This window comes from Vulpes vulpes, chromosome 3, assembly GCF_048418805.1.
Source record: "Vulpes vulpes isolate BD-2025 chromosome 3, VulVul3, whole genome shotgun sequence".
In the NCBI taxonomy this organism is placed as follows: domain Eukaryota; kingdom Metazoa; phylum Chordata; class Mammalia; order Carnivora; family Canidae; genus Vulpes; species Vulpes vulpes.
In genome coordinates this window covers 101,097,839-101,115,064 of record NC_132782.1, presented here as the reverse complement: position 1 = coordinate 101,115,064, position 17,226 = coordinate 101,097,839, and the positions used below count along the sequence as shown (strand labels likewise).

Below are 17,226 nucleotides of genomic sequence, written 5' to 3'. Positions count from 1 at the left end.
CATGCAGGGAGCCCGATGTGGGATTCGATCCTGGATCCTGGGACCACACCCTGAGCTGAAGGCAGATGCTCAACTGCTGAGCCACTCAGGCATCCCACCAGCTTTAATTTTTTTTCTCGATAAATGTTCATCTAGAGAAAGTGGTGGGAGGTACCCCAGAAGGATAGTAGCAGTTATATATTAAAATATTGGGACTGTTAATGTCTCTTGGTCTCTTTGTTCTAGTCTCTAAGTTTTCTCTAATTGAAAAAATGTTACATTGTGAAAATTCTCCTTCAAACAATCCTCCTGAATTGGTAGATCTCTGCACCCCTAGAACACATGATGCCTCCTGGCTGCCTATTTTTTTTTAAGATTTCATTTATTTATTCATGAGAGACACACACACAGAGAGAGAGAGACATATGCAGAGGGAGAAGCAGGCTCCACACAGGAAGCCCGATGTGGGAATGATCCCGGGTCTCCAGGGTCACGCCCTGGGCCGAAGGCAGGCGCTCAACCACTGAGCCACCCGGGGATCCCTCCTGGTTGCCTATTATAGCAAATTCTGTATCTCCTGTTCCTCAAACTCCCATCAATAATGGAATAACTGGGGCACCTGGGTGGCTTAGTGGTTGAGTGTCTGCCTTTGGCTCAGGTCATGATCCCGGTGGTGTCCTGGGATTGAGTCCAGGATTAGGGTCCCTGCAGGGAGCCTCCCTGCAGGGAGTCTGTGTCTCTGCCTATGTCTTGGTGTCTCTCATGAATAAATTAATACAATCTTAAAGAATAAAAAACAGTGGGGCAGCCCGGGTAGCTCAGCGGTATAGCGCCGCCTTCAGCCCAGGGTGTGATCCTGAAGACCGGGGATCGAGTCCCATATCGGGATGTTGGGCGCCCCGCATGGAGCCTGCTTCTCCCTCTGCCTGTGTCTCTGCCTTTCTCTCTCTCTCTCTCCCTCTCTCTCTCTGTGTGTGTCTGTCATGAATAAATAAATTAAATCTTTAAAAAAAATAGCGGAATAACTGCATTTCCAGGCAGCCGTGGCATTTGGCTAGAAAGCATTCTATAGGTGTCCACGCATAGGGGTATAATCTGTGCAGCTCCATATAATCCCGCACTTAGAAAAGCCTTAAATTCTCCTTCATGCTCTGCTGCTACCATCTTGAAATATCTAATGGATTTTGAAGAAGGGGCCCTGCATTTTCATTTTTCAATAAGACCTACGAATTATGTAACCGTTCTACCTGGTATAATGGGTATAGCACAGACGTCAGCAAACTTTTTCTGTAAAAGGCCAGGGAGTAAATATTTTAGGCCGTGTGGGCTGTGTGATATCCATTGAAACTACTCAACTCTGGCACAGTTGTGGAAAAGCAGCCACAGCCCATGTCAACGAATGAGTGGGTGGTGATTCAGTAAAAAATTGAATCACAGGGGATCCCTGGGTGGCTCAGCGGTTTGGCACCTGCCTTTGGCCCAGGGTCCAATCCTGGAGTCCGGGGATCGAGTCCCACATCGGGCTCCCTGCATGGAGCCTGCTTCTCCCTCTGCCTGTGTCTCTGCCTCTCTCTCTCTCTCTCTCTCTCTCTCTCTGTGTCTCTCATGAATAAATAAAATCTTAAAAATAAATAAATAAATAAATAAATAAATAAATAAATAAATAAATAAATTTTAAAAATCTTTTTAAAAAATCAAATCACAAAAACAGGCAGCTGGCTATATTTGGCCTACAGGCTATAGCTGGCCCATCCCTGGTAGAGCACAATCTTTCTTAAAGGCCTGTCATTGCAAAGTAATAAGGATGATAATCATAACGCAGTCCATTTTCCACACATGGGCCATCGGAATGTGTTCCTTGGCTGCTTAGAAGCCAAACAGGCACAACGTGTAGGTGGGTGTCCCTGCTACATTCCATTTGTCCGTCCAGATCTGCTGTTTGGCTTCTCCGCTCTGCTGGGGGCCCCAGAGGTTGACCTGTACAGACTGCGTTGGCAGGGTCCTTGTCCCCATCCTCTGTTTGAGTTCTGCCAATCGGAGGCTTCCCTGGATGGAAGAGTGAGAGGAGAGCGATGTCTGGATGCTTATTCCTCCGGCCTCATCCCTGCAGCTCACCGGGAAGTGTCTGCATCCTACCACCGAAGGCCACACATCCTGCCCTACAGCTGTCTTCATCCAGCTACCTGTCCCAGGGTCTAAGGGTGGTAGAGGCCCCTTGCTGGGTTAAGGTGTCTCCTTTGTTAGTGTATCGGAACTCTGCCCATCCCTCTGTAAATAGTTGTGTAAATTTTCTTATTATTTCCTTGGTCGGTTGTACCATCTGTTTCCTGAAAGCCCCTGACTGATAGAGTGAGGTAATCCAGGAGTCACATCAGCAGGAGCCACTACCGCTCCTGGAGCTGGAAAGACAAAAGGTGATGCTGCCAGAGAACGCAGTCCGGATCACACCTGATAGATGTGGGCCAGGTCTTTCCATTTCGCGATGGAGCCATAAAGGTGATTCAGAGGCAGAGGCAGAGGCAGAGAAGAAGATAAATGCCCTGGCTTATGCCATCCTCTTGGCCTCCAGTCTCATGCCAGTGATTGTTACTGGTTGAACCCAGCTAGGAGTCAGCTCACACGAGAGCCTGGAAATTGCAGCCTTCAAAGATCAATGTCTATGTGACAGAGCAGGGCAGGTGGGCAATGGCTCTGGGGACAAACAGGCCCAGGCTCCGCACAGGAAGGAGAGGTTGTACCCATAAATAAGCCAACTTCTGAAAGTCTATTTGGAAGTAGTATTGAGTACATGCATTCAAAAGATTTCACAATGTTTTCCAGAAGGAAAAAAAAAAAAAAAAAACAGACTTCATGAAAAGGGTCAGTAGATTAAAATATATTTTTTAAAGATTTTATTTATTCATGAGAGACACACAGAGAGAGAGGCAGAGACACAGGCAGAGGGAGAAGCAGGCTCTGCGCAGGGAGCCTGATATGGGATTCGATTCTGGGACTTGAGGATCATGCCCTGAGCTGAAAGCAGACACTCAACCGCTGAACCACCCAGGTGTCCCAATAGATTAAAATGTTAAGGGTCTCTCTGTTTAACTTTTAGACTATGTGGCAGAGTTCATTGACTAGCATATCAGGCTCCCTGCGTGGAGCCTGCTTCTCCCTCTGCCTGTGTCTCTGCCTCTCTCTCTCTTGCTCTGTGTCTCTCATGAATAAATAAATAAAATCTTAAAACAACAACAACAACCCAAAATACAAAAGGGCACCTGAGTGACTCAGTCAATTAAGCATCTGCCTTTGGTTCAGGTTGTGATCCCGGGATCCTGGGATCAAGTCCCGCATTGGGGTCCCCACAGGGGTTCTGCTTCTCCCTCTATGTCTCTGCCTCTCTCTGTGTGTCTCTCATGAATAAATAAAATCTTTTTTAAAAAGTTAAAAGGGGATCCCTGGGTGGCGGAGCAGTTTAGCACCTGCCTTTGGCCCAGGATGCGATCCTGGAGACCAGGGATCAAGTCCCACATTGGGCTCCCTGCATGGAGCCTGCTTCTCCCTCTGCCTGTGTCTCAGCCTCTCTCTCTCTCTATCATGAATAAATAAAATCTTTTAAAAAATAATAAAAAAATAAAGTTAAAAAAAGATACCGATTTAATATGATACCAAAAGTAGAGGCAATTAAAACAAAAGTAGATTAAGTTGGACTACCACAAAATTTAGAAACTTTTCTGCATCTAAGGACACTGTTAACAGAGTGAAAGGGAAACCCATAGAATGGGAGAAAATATTTGCTAATCATATACCTAAAAAAGGAGTCAATATCCGGAATATATGAAGGACTCCTACATCTCAACAATGACAAAAGAACAAACAAGTCAGTTGAAAAAATGGGCAAAGGATTCGATTAGACATTTCTCTAAAGAATATATAGAAATGGCTAAAAAGCACACGGAAAGATGTTCATCATCACTAATCATTAGAGAAATTCAAAAGAAAACCACAGGAGCACCTGGCTGGCTCAGGGAGTAGAACATGTGACTCTCGATCCCAGGGTCATGAATTCTAGTCCCATGTTGGATGTGGAGCCCACTTAAAAAACAAAACAAAACACAGTAAGATAGCACTTTATACCCATTAGGATGGCTATTATAAGTAAGTAACAAACAAGCAGAAAATAACAAGTGTTCATGAGGATATGGAGAAATCAGAACCCTTGCACTTTGTTGGTGAGTGTATAAAATGGTGCAGCCACTATGGAAAACAGTACAGAAGCTCCTCAACAAATTAAGAAATAGAAGTATCATATGATTTAGCAATTCAACTGCATATGTACCCAAAAGAATGGAAAGCAGGGACTCACACAGATTATATATATACCCACGTGCAGAGCAGCATTGCTCACAATAGCCAAAAGCTAGAAGCAACCCAAGTGTCCTTTTATGGTTGAATGGATAAGCCAAATAGTATATACGTAGAGTGGAGTATTAACCAGACTTAAAAAGGAAGGAAAGAAAGAAAAATGAGAACAAGGAAGGAAATTCTGACATAGGCTACAATATAGATAAAAAATTTTTTTTTAATTTTATTTTTAAGCAATCTCTGTAGGCCCCACACTGGGCCTAGAACTTATTAAAAAAAAAAAAAAAAAGAGTGGTAGTTTAGATTGGTATTATTCAATATGGAAGCCACTGACCACTTGTAGCTATTGAGCACTTGAAATGTGGCTGGTTTTCACTGAGACATGCCGTAAGTAAAATAGGCACCAGCTTTCAAAGACTTATTATGTAAAAATAGAGTATAAAATATACTATTAATAATTCTTATATTGATTATATGAACTGATAATATTGTACCTACATTGGGTTAGGTCAAGTATACTATTAAAATTAATGTCACTAAAAAAAATAAAAATAAAAATAAAATAAAAATAATGTCACTTACTTCACTTTCGTTTTTTAAAGGTGACCAGTAGCAAGTTTAAAATTGTATATGTGGCTCAAACTATGTTTCTGTTGGACAATGCTGGGGTAGATAAAGGATAAGAATGTATCCTTTATTGAGCACTGTCTAAGGGATGCTGATACTGTATCTGGATGGCTCTAGAGATACAATCTATCCCAGGGGCATTGGTTAGTTCATCATAGTCTCTGCCAAGAATCATCTCCCCAGGTCTCCTCACAAGACCTTAACTTTCTACCCTTCAAGGCCCAAATCAATTCTTTATTTTTATTTTCTTTAAGAGAGAGGCGGCAGGAGGAGCAGAGTGAGAGGGAGAGAAAGAATCTTTTTTTTTTTTTTTTAATATTTTATTTATTTACGAGAGACACGTAGAGAGAGAGGCAGAGGGAGAAGCAGGCTCCATGCAGGGAGCCTGATATGGGACTCGATATGGGACTCGATATGGGACTCCAGTATTGTGCCCTGGGCAGAAGGCAGGCACTAAACCACTGAGCTACTTAGGGATCCCAGGAGAGAAAGAATCTTAAGCAGGCTCACACCCAGTATGGAGCCTGACTCAGGCTAGATGTCATGACCTTTGGATCATGACCTCAACGGAAATCAAGAGTCTGAAACTAAACTGAGCCTCCAGGCAGCCCCCGCCTCTGGAAATCAACTCTTATTTAAAATCTATCTTTATCCTAAGACCTAAAGGAAATCTCCCTTTTCGGACCCTATAGAATTATCTTAACCACTCAGTTTGACATGTAAATACATTAAGTCTTAATTCTCCAATTAAACCAAAGTGAGTAGTTTATAATAAGTTTCTGATTTGGGGGGCACCTGACTGGGCTAGTCAGTAGAGCACATGACTCTTGATCTCAGGGTTGTTAAGTTCAAGCCATTGTTGGTGTAGAGATTACTTAAAAATAAAAAATCTTTGGGGTGCCTGGCTGGCTCAGTCAACAGGGTGTGTAACTCTTAATCTTGGGATTGTGAGTTCAAACCCCATGTTGGGTGTAGAGATTACTTAAAATCTTTAATTAAAAAAATAAAATAAAATAGGATGCCTGGGTGTCTCAACTGATTAAATGTCAGACTCTTGATTTCAGCTCTGGTGGCGACCTCAGCATTATGAGACTGAGCCCCATGTCAGGCTCCAGCGCTCATTGTAGTCTGCTTGTCCCTCTCCTTCTGCTCCCTCATTCCACTCATGCATGCTTTCTCTCTCTCTCTCTCTCTCTCTCTCTCTCTCAAATAAATAAATAGGGGCACCTGGGTGGCTCAGTTAAGCATCTGCCTTCGGCTTAGGTCATGATCTCAGGGTCCTAGGATCCGATCCCACATCGGGCTCTCTGATCAGCAGGGAGTCTGCTTCTCCCTCTGCCTCTCACTCTCCCTCTGTGCTCACTTTTTTTTTTTCACTTTCTCTCTCAAATACATAAAGTCTTTAAAAATAAAAAAATAATAAAAGTAATTAAAATCGTAAAAGTTTCTGATTTTGGGTAAGGAAACATACAACAAGTAATATATGCCTTCTATTAGTCTAAACTCACAACATACATCAACAATCAATCACAGCACTAGAGGGGCACCTGGGTGGCTCAGTTGGGTAAGCGTCTGCCTTCTGCTAGGGTCATGATCCTGGGGTCCTGGGATCAGGCCTCACATCTCCATGCTCAGTGGGGAGTCTGCTTCTCCCTCCTCCCCTCCTCCCAACTCACACTCTCCCTCTCCCTCTGTCTTTCTCTCTCTCTCTCTCTCTCTCTCTGTCAAATCAATCAATCAATCAATCAATCTTAAAAAAAAAAAATCACAGTGCTACCCCCAGAACAGACATTAAGAATCAATCACAGCATATGTTCCCTCCAAACCCAATGAAGGTCTTCTCATTTTCAATATAGAGCTCTAGGCAGCCACTATCCATTGACCAAAGTTGTCATGAGAAAGAAACCTCATTGTCACCCTTGTAATACACTTAGTGAATAGGATTAACAGAGTAAATTCAACAAAGAGGCACAAGATCAAATTTCTCTCTCTCTTTGCATCACAGGCTATTTAACAGAATTAGGTCAATAAATGATTTTATTAATAGTGTGTCCAAGTATTTATTGTTGCCTGATATCAGGTATATGGGAATTCTCAAGTTTTTGTTGCAGGCCAGGGATGTTTGGAAGCATGTTGCTTATTTTCCTTGGCATTCTCTTCTAGTATTATCATTCCCTCCCCCAGTAGGTACAGAGCAAAAGATAATGTCATTACATACCACGGCAGAGTCTCCAAAAGTCTTTCAAGTAACACCAGTTCTGTAGGATGCTAATCATTATTCAAGGAAAAGTGAATTCTCTAGTCAAATAAGTGAAAAGACTGGGTTTACAAAACTTAAAATGACTACTGTTATTCTTCAAGAAGAGGATCTAGTACCCTTCCCAGTTTTTCTGACATAGAGTCCCATTTTCATATCTTAAGTATCTATGTTCTAATAAACATATTTTAGGAAATACTGTTCCAAAGATTAATGCTGATTTTTTATTTTTGAAAGTGTTAGTGGTGACAGTGGTGGTGAACACTGATGCTAGTAATCACTACAGTCTTTTCTTTACTTCAAAATGTATTTCCTTGGGGCACCTGGGTGGCTCAATGGTTGAGCATCTGCCTTTGTCTCAGGTCGTGATCCCAGGGTCCTGGGATCAAGTCCTGCATCGGGTTCCCCTCAGGGAGCCTGCTTCTCCCTCTACCTATGTCCCTGCCTCTCTCTGTGTGTCTCCCATTAATAAATAAAATCTTAAAAAAAATAGAAGTAAAAAAATTTATTTCTTCAAACCCAGGCAAAATTTTTTTGCGTTCGATTATCTAATAGTAACAGGTGGTAGATATGATTATGATTCCTTAGAATGGAAGACAACTAAGCCATGGTTTGATCCCAACCTGAGTCTGCTGATGAGGGCACTGGAGCTCAGGAAGATTATGTACACTGCCCAAGGTCACCAAGTACATCGGTGACTAACAAATTTGAAAGCTTAAAAAAAAAAAATTTAAAACATAAACTATCACTTCAATAGTCTCCTGGCCTTTAGTCTACTCTCATCTATCATTTGTTTATCTACCTGCAACAGATAATTACATTTTGCAGGAGGGCCATGAATGTGGATACACTTCTATCACCTGTTAGAGAAGAGATGTACGACGACAAAGAACAGTAGATCCTCAGGGGTCTCTCAGCCTTCCTGAGAAAACCGGGCAAAGTGAAAATTCATGTTGGACTTCTTTATGTTAATGATGATACTGTTCCAAGAGCTTCTCTGGCATGATTTCTAGAGTTCTGGACATAATTTCACCTGTTCTGAGTTGACATTGTCCTCACAATGTGGGCCCTGTGACAAGTCAAGAATGTTGACAGTTGGGGTTGGCCTCTCAATGGAGAGCTTTGCAGAATTTGACAACTCAGCCAACTTCTACTTGGGGCTTAATCCCACATGCTTACTAATGACACCAAAGAGGCCACATGGCATGTGTTTCCTACACTCCATAGCTTCTACTCTCATGCAGCCCACACAACTTTCTCCCTGAAAAATCTAACTGGCATTGACCTTTGCCAGGTCATGGTTTATCAACCTCAGCACTCCTGGCAGTTGAGGCAAGAAAATTATCTGTTGTGGGGGTTGTCCTGCACCTCATAGGATGGGTAGCAGCATTCTTTGACTCTACTTACTGGATGCCGGTAGCAGTCCCCAACTTGTAATCCAAATATTTCCAGATATTGACAAATGTCCCTTGGGGGCAAAAGTGCCCCTGAACAGGAACCACTGTTTCAGATGCTTCTTAAGAGAATGACTGCCACTTCAAACTAGAGAGTTCCTGTTACGTGGTGAGCTTCGCAGGTAAGGGACTCAGGAAACACTTGTGAATCATTTCTGTATCCCCATTCCTTGGCACGTAGTAGATCTTCATTCAGTGATTCATTCCACAAATATTTACTAAGCACCTATTATGGCACTCTTCCAAGGGGAGGGGATATAGCAGGCCTTAAGGAGTTTACAATCCAGAAGGGAGGAAGACAGACAATAAAAATGTAATAAAAGCATAAATAAATATATGGGGTAACTTCAGGTCCTAAGTGCTTTAAAGAAGAGAGTACAGATGAACATGAAATAAGGCTGCCTTAGCCAAAGATTCTAATCTATCAATTAGAATTAGGTTGGTAGTAGGATCCAAAATAACAGTGGGTTAAATGAAATAAATGTTTGTTTCTCTCTCAAGTAGGAACAAGTCATCCAGGTCTGTTATGGTGTTCTTGCTCCATAAAGGCCTCCATCATGTCATATTCCAGGCAGCAGAATGAATAAAAGGTTTCGAAAGAAAGGTAAAGAAGGGTATGTGACAATGATTTTTTTAAGGATGGTTCCTGGGGCGTCTGGGTGGCTGAGTCAGTTGGAGGTCTGCCTTTTGCTCGGGTCATAATCTAGGGTCCTCGGATTGAGCCCTCCATTGGGGCTGTTCCTCCCTTTCCCTCTGCCTACTCATGTTCTCTCTCTCTCTCTCTCCTTCTCTCTCTCAAATAAATAATAAATAAAATCTTTTAAAAAGAAATGGCCACATTATATTTCTGCTTATTTTTTTTTAAAGATTTTATTTATTTATTCATGATAGAGAGAGAGAGAGAGGCAGAGACACAGGCAGAGGGAGAAGCAGGCTCCATGCACCGGGAGCCCGACGTGGGATTCGATCCCGGGTCTCCAGGATCGCGCCCTGGGCCAAAGGCAGGCGCCAAACCGCTGCGCCACCCAGGGATCCCTATATTTCTACTTATGTTGCATTGGCTGGAACTTAGTCATGTGGTCATAACTAGTTAAGGGAAGCAGGGCAATTATGGGTCCAACTAAAAATAAGAGATTCCATTTCTATGGACAAGGGTGGACAACCAGAAGTCTCTGCCAAGAGGGTCAAGGAAGATCTTTCTGAGGAAGAGATAATGATGAGAAGAGAGAGAGGCCATGAGAAGAACTTTCTGGTAAGGGCCCTGTGTTGCTAAAAGCCTGGCACATTTGACATACACAAGTAGGGCCAGTCTAGGGGAAAAGAGGCAGAGGCAAAATCACACAGAGCTTTGTGGGGCATCGTAACAGGTCTGGGTGTTATTCCACCTGCAAGGGAAAGCCTTTGGAGGATTGTGAGGAAGGGACAAACGCCATCTATGGTTTCAGATCACTCAGGCTGCTGTGTAAGCGTGGAAGTGGAAGAGGTAGAGACTCTGGTTAGCAGGCTTTTGGAGTAGAGATAATAGTAGCTTTGAAGTGACCTATCAAATACACGTGGTAGGAAGTGATCACACTTTCCATATAACACTATGGGATATCGGAGTCAAAGCACAAAGGCTTATGTGTGGGATAGGATGTGGAGTGTGACGTAAAAAAATTAAGATATTTCCCAACGTTTGACCTGAGCAACCAGTGTATGATGATACCACTTATTGGCATAGGAAAGGCTTGAGAGGAGGCAAATTTGGGCAAAAAGTTCTGTTTTGACCAAATCCAAGATGTGTATGAGATCTTCAAGGAGAGATGCAAGCTGGGAGCTGGATGTATGAGAACATGGCCTGAAGGAGCAAATTCAAGAGTCATCAGCTTAGAGATGGTGCTTTAAGGGTAAGTGTGAAATCAGTGTTAGAAATAAGTGTCTCAAGAAAAAGGAAAGTTATACATTTTCAAGAGCAATTAGAAAAATTAAAAAAAACAACAACAACGAATCATCCAACCTAATGGCCCTTACACATCTCTAGAAGCCCCCTTCAAAATCACCAAGTATGAAACTCTTGCTCTTGGTATTCTAATTAAACCTGCCTTAGAATCTCAAGCACCACTCACAAGAAGAAAAAAGCCTCCTCTCATTGTTGGTGAAAAAGACCGAAAAAATCTTCTCTAATGCATTTGCATCACATCAGACTTGCTTTCTGGTTTTTAGAAAAATAACAATTGTGCAATATTTAGGCTACCCTATAGTTTAGATAGGCATTTCCAGATTTGTCTTAGGAAATACCAGTTGATGCCGTCTCCAAGGGGAAACAAAGTATGTCCTTTGTGAAAGCAACCTGCTGCTTGCAGGTTAAGAAATGCCACTGCATGATTTTAACCAGACCCAACCCCTAACTCCAAGGAGTTTATTTATTTATTTTTCATTAAACATTTTTTTATTTATTAATGAGAGACACACAGAAAGAGGCAGAGACATAGGCAGAGGGAGAAGCAGGCTCCTTGTGGGGAGCCTGATGCAGTTCTCCATCCCAGGACTCTCGGATCACAACCTGAGCCAAAGGCAGATACTCAACCACTGAGCCACCTAGGTGCCCCTCCAAGGAGTTTATAATGTAATAATAACAGTAGTAGTGCTGATTAGCATTATTTATTAAGCATCTACCACATGCCAGGCACTTTATAGACAGAATTCTAACATTCACACAGTCTTGATGGAGAGCTATTATTCTCCCCCATTTTATAGATAAAAATATCAAGCCTCAGAAAAATTGTGTGTCTGGCTAAAGAACCAGGTCTGCCTTCCTGTAAGCCTTTTCAACAAGCCTAATTATTTGGGAAGCCTTATTCTATATCACTGCATTTCACTTGGCTCTTTCATTTGCTCACCTAAAAGGAGAAACCCTATGTCATTTTTTTTCTTTCGTTTTTTTAAATAGACTGGTTTCTAGCTTATAGTAGGTGCTCAAATATTTATTGAAAGAATAAGTGAAAGACGCAAATATGACCACAGAAAAAACAGTTTCATTTAAGGAACAGCATGGAATTCTAGGAATCCTGGGATATCACTTAGTGTTGAGATCATTACCTGGCTGGCCCCAGGTAGGGCTAGGCCTCAGGAGAGTTGCGAGCGGCTTTCAAATTCTGTAAAACAAAACAAAACAAAACAAAACACCAAAATACAAAAGGACATCTGAGTGGCTCAGTCAATTAAACATCTGCCTTTGGCTCAGGTCGTGATCCCGGGATCCTGGGATCGAGTCCCGCATTCGGCTCCCTTCAGGGAGCCTGCTTCTCCCTCTGCCTCTGTCTCTGCCTCTCTCTGTGTGTCTCTCATGAATAAATAAATAAACTCTTAAAAAAAAAAAAAAAGATTTCCATCTAAGCTCCTGAAGACATTTAAATTTGCAACCTCGGGATCCCTGGGTGGCACAGCGGTTTGGCGCCTGCCTTTGGCCCAGGGCGCGATCCTGGAGACCCAGGATCGAATCCCACATCGGGCTCCCGGTGCATGGAGCCTGCTTCTCCCTCTGCCTGTGTCTCTGCCTCTCTCTCTCTCTCTCTCTCTCTCTCTCTCTCTCTGTGTGTGACTATCATAAATAAATAAAAAATTTTAAAAAAAAATAAATTTGCAACCTCAACTGTCAAACTCCCTTGTTATAGAAGTGAGAATATGGAGGCCCTGTGTAGTATAGTGACTTGCTATAAGGGATCCAGAGAAGTTCACTTCCAGCCTTTCCCCACACTCTGCTGCCCAGGATATGCGACATGGTAAAAATCCATGTCTGTCATGACTGTGCATAAATACACACATACAGAGATGAGTGTATAGCCACATCTCATTTTCAAGATGAGGGAAAAACTAAAAATGTAGACTGAGATAATTTTCAAAAACCTTGTAATTAAAAATAAATCAAAATAAAATTTCTATCGCCCTTGGTCACAAAGTCAGCCTTTCTTTTTTTTTTTTTTTTTTTTTTTTTTTTTTTTTTTATGATAGTCATACAGAGAGAAAGAGAGAGAGGCAGAGACACAGGCAGAGGGAGAAGCAGGCTCCATGCACCGGGAGCCTGATGTGGGATTCGATCCCGGGTCTCCAGGATCGCGCCCTGGGCCAAAGGCAGGCGCCAAACCGCTGCGCCACCCAGGGATCCCCTTTTTTTTGTTTTTTAAGTAATCTCTACACCCAACATGGGGCTCAAACTCATGACCCAGAGATCAAGAGTCACATTCTCTACTGAGACGGCCAGACGCCCCACAGTTGGTCTATTCTAATCTGGAACTCTTCATATTCTTTAAAGAAATAATAAATCCTGGTTAATATTTACTCCAATTCTGAGCCAGCCTTGGTTTCACTTTCTAAATCACTCAGTAGTGATCTGGTGAGATGGTGAGAAATGAAATTGGAAATTGGAGGTGGGAGAGCAAGAACCAGTTGGTTTATGGGGAGGCCTCCCAAGAGTAGTTAATATATAATGTAGTGCTTAATAATCTGGTGAACAGGTACCTCCAGAATGTGTCCAAATGTTAATTAAAATGTTTCTTTCTTCCTTACTCATTCTGTAGGGCCCCCTTGAGGTGCTCACTGAATTTAATTCCTCTTTCTCTGTTGTTCTCCCCTCCCCCAACCAGAGCATCCTTTGATGGGGCAGGAGTGTCACCAGAGAATCAGCAAAAACAAAAGAAACAACCTCTGGACTCAACTCAGTAAATCATTGATCTGTAAGTAAGAAACTTCAGATGTGTTTTTTGTGCCCCAAAGGTCAGTGATTGTCACATTTATATATATATATATATGAATATATTTATGAATAAATATATATATGAATATATTTATGAATAAATATAAAACCTTTTAGGGGATCCCTGATGGCTCAGTGGTTTAGCACCTGCCTTCAGCCCAGGACATTATCCTGGATCGAGTCCCACATCAGGCTCCCTGCATGGAGCCTGCTTCTCCCTCTGCCTGTGTCTCTTCCTCTCTCTGTGTGTCATATATATATATATATATATATATATATATATATATATGGTTTTATTTATTCATTATATTCACCATAAATATAAAAGGTTTTTTTTTAAAGATTTTATTTATTATTTCATGAGAGGCACAGACGGAGAGAAAGAGAAGCAGAGACACAGGCAGAGAGAGAAGCAGGCTCCATGCAGCATGTAGGAAGCCTGATGTGGGACTCCATCCCAGGACCCTGGGATCATGCCCTGAGCCAAAGGCAGCTGCTCAACCACTGAGCCACCCAGGTGCCTCATCACATTTTTTTTAAAGATTTTATTTATTTGAGAGAAAGAGAGAGACAGAGAGAGAGCATGAGTGGGGGTGAGGGGAGGAGGAGCAGAGAGAGAGAGAGAGGAAGGAAAAAGGAGAAGCAGACTCCCCATAGGGCAGGGAGCTGGACCCCAGAACCTGGAGATCATGACCTGAGCCAAAGGCAGATGTTTAATAGACTGAGCCACCCAGGCACCCCAGTGCTCGTCAAGTTTTCATGTGCTTTACCAATCACTGGGGATCCTATGAAAGTGCAGACTGCTTTAGCAAGTCTGGGCTGGGGCCTGAGACTCTGCATTTCTAACCACGCAGAAGCTGCAGGTCCAGAGACTCTTGGGCCTCAAGGCCCTAGAATAGACCACTTGTTCTCAAACTGTCCATTTGAGTCATGCGGGAAATCTAGAAGAACTACTGATCTTCTCCTCGCCAGATTTTGACCTAATTTATGTGGGTGAAGCCCAGGCATTAGGATTTTCCAAAGCTTCCCAGGAGATTCTACTACAATGCAGAGTTTGAGAAACACTGCCCCAGACTAAAGCAGCCATTTGCAAGCTTTAGTGTATCTCAGCATCATCAGAAGGATTTGTGAAGACACACACACCAATGGGCCCCACCTTGCAGGGTTTTTGTTGGTCTGGGTGAGGCCTGAGAATTTGCATTTCCCACAAAGTGCTGCTGCTGATTCTGCCAGTCTGGGGAACACACTTGCAGAACCATTGCCTGTGGGCTAGGAAAGAGAGAACACAGAGGTGTGTCCTGGGGAGACATTGATCTTCACTTTAGCACTTATGTAAGCATAAGTTTCCAGTGCTTGGAAGCTATGCTGGCTGTCCTTGCCTTGCCACCCGGAGAGGACCGTCCACCATCTACAGGCAGCGCATGAACCTGCTTTATGCCACAAGCCTTGTCATTCTCCAGCCTGTCCATTCCATGTGGACAACCCGCTTTGTGATGGTTCAGGCCAGTTGTAGCCCTTCTAGAATAGAAGCTGGTGGCCTCCTCGTCCCCAGAGAGGTGGTGCTGATGGTGAGAGTGAATGCCTGGCCCTGGACAAGCTGGAGATTTCCCACCAAGTCTGTTTGGTAGCAGAACATCCACACTTGCTTCAGTGAAGCCCCTGATTCCACTCCAGAGGTACTCTCGCTTCCTTGTTTCTTAGGCAAAGCGGAGAAGAACTCAGCTGTAACCACAGGGACACTGAGAAGTGGTGGAAGGAGTAAGAATTCTCTTATGGGAACCAGATGGAAGAATGTTCAACATAAGTTCCTGAAAATACTGAACTCTTTACTCCAAAGAGTTATTTTCCAAGTCTATGCAATGTTTCTGCCAGCTTTTAATTCTTTATTTTTACATTACAAAAAAAGAAAAAAGCATGCTACAGATTTACAGCTAAGCATCAAGACAAAGTAATGGTAAGGCCCAGCAGTTCTTTTTATTTATTTATTTTTTATTTATTTACGGTAGTCACAGAGAGAGAGAGAGAGAGAGAGAGAGGCAGAGACACAGGCAGAGGGAGAAGCAGGCTCCATGCACCGGGAGCCCGATGTGGGATTCGATCCCGGGTCTCCAGGATCGCGCCCTGGGCCAAAGGCAGGCGACAAACCGCTGCGCCACCAAGGGATCCCCCAGCAGTTCTTTTTAAATATTCATTTTTATCTTCCCTAAAGAAAAGTCCTTTACTTACTTATTCATTTTCTTTCATGGACATTTGCATAATCAGTTATTGAGTTCAGTAGCATTTCTTTTTTTTTTTTTTTTTTTTTTTTTTTACAGATTTTATTTATTTATTCATGAGAGACACACACAGAGAGAGAGAGAGAGAGAGAGAGAGAGAGAGAGGCAGAGACACAGGCAGAGGGAGAAGCAGGCTCCATGCAGGGAGCCCGATGTGGGACTCGATCCCAGGTCTCCAGGATCAGGCCCTGGGCTGAAGGCGGCACTAAACTGCTGAGCCACCCAGACTGCCCTCAGTAGCATTTTTAAAACTGAAATAAATTTGATAAATAACACTGTATAAATTTCAGGTGTACAACATGTTGATTTGATATGTTTATGTACTGTCATATGATTGCTGCTGTACTGATAATTAGCACCTCTATTACATCACATAATTATTTTCTTTTAGTGGTTGAAATAATTAAGATCTAGCCTCTTTGTTGGGGCACCTGGTTGGCTCAGTCAGTGAAGCAAGTGACTTTTGAACTCGGGCTTATAAATTTGAGACCCATGTTGGGTGTGGAGATTACTTAAGAATAAAATCCTAAGGGCAGCCCTGGTGGCTCAGCGGTTTAGCACTGCCTTCAGCCCACGGCGTGATCCTGGAGACGAGGGATCAAATCCCACGTCAGGCTCTCTGCATGGAGCCTGCTTCTCCCTCTGCCTGTGTCTCTGTCTCTGTCTCTGTCTCTCTCTCTCCTCTGTGTCTCTCATGAATAAATAAAATCTAAAAAAGAATAAAATCTTAAAAAAAAGAGAATCTTGTCTTCACAAGTTTGATGTTTGTGATACAATACTGTGGTCTATATTCACTATTACTATGCATTAGATAATAGTATTCACTATTACTATGCATTACATCTCTAGGACTAATTTACTACCTGTTGCCAATTTGTTGAATCCTTACAGAAAAATAACCCTGGAGATGTGGGAAACTTAATATTTATTAAGGGATGTCTCAGGGATGCCATAAACTTCTTTGCTCATGTACTGTTCATTAGTTCATGTATTGTGGTGGGATTATTTGCACTGGGATTATAATTGTCTGGAATTTTTTTTTGGAAAAACATGTTCTTAAGCAAAGTAGTCTATTTGGATAAAGCATTCTCACAGAGAAAATAATGTAGACACTAAAGTATATAGAGCTGTGAATGTATGTGGGCCATTAAGCCATAAAAACTTTCTAGACCTTGCATGGTGACTATTAAAACTCCTGCTGAGAGCTAGTTATTAAATTACATCACAAACAAAGTTTTAGCTATTGCTTCTAATGGTTTTACCAGGCCAGTGGGGGATCCCAGCAGAGTTAGTGGGTAGTAAGGTTAATTTTTGCCTGCTGACAGAGACTAAGTATTTTTGCTTTGGTTTGTTTTGACATATGTACATCATAAATTATAAAGCAAAATAAAGCCACATATTACACAAGGGACCATTTTTTTCCCCTCTAAAACACTGTATCAAACATTGGCCTTGAAAATGACTGTTTGGGAGTACCTGGCTGGCTCAGGCGGTGGAGAATGGGACCCTTAATCTCAGGGTGGTGAGTCCAAGCCCCATGCTGGGTATGGAGATTAC

At 42.5% G+C, this 17,226-nt stretch overlaps 1 long non-coding RNA gene across 1 annotated transcript in view; it reads left to right on the top strand.

The window, feature by feature from the left end:
* The window catches only part of LOC140598307 (uncharacterized), a 50,928-nt gene that overhangs the window by 8,278 nt on the left and 25,424 nt on the right, over positions 1 to 17,226 (top strand). Inside the window, exon 2 of the long non-coding RNA XR_012000627.1 lies at positions 13,284 to 13,373. This is a non-coding gene — a long non-coding RNA (uncharacterized lncRNA). The remainder of the gene's footprint in view (positions 1 to 13,283; positions 13,374 to 17,226) is intronic.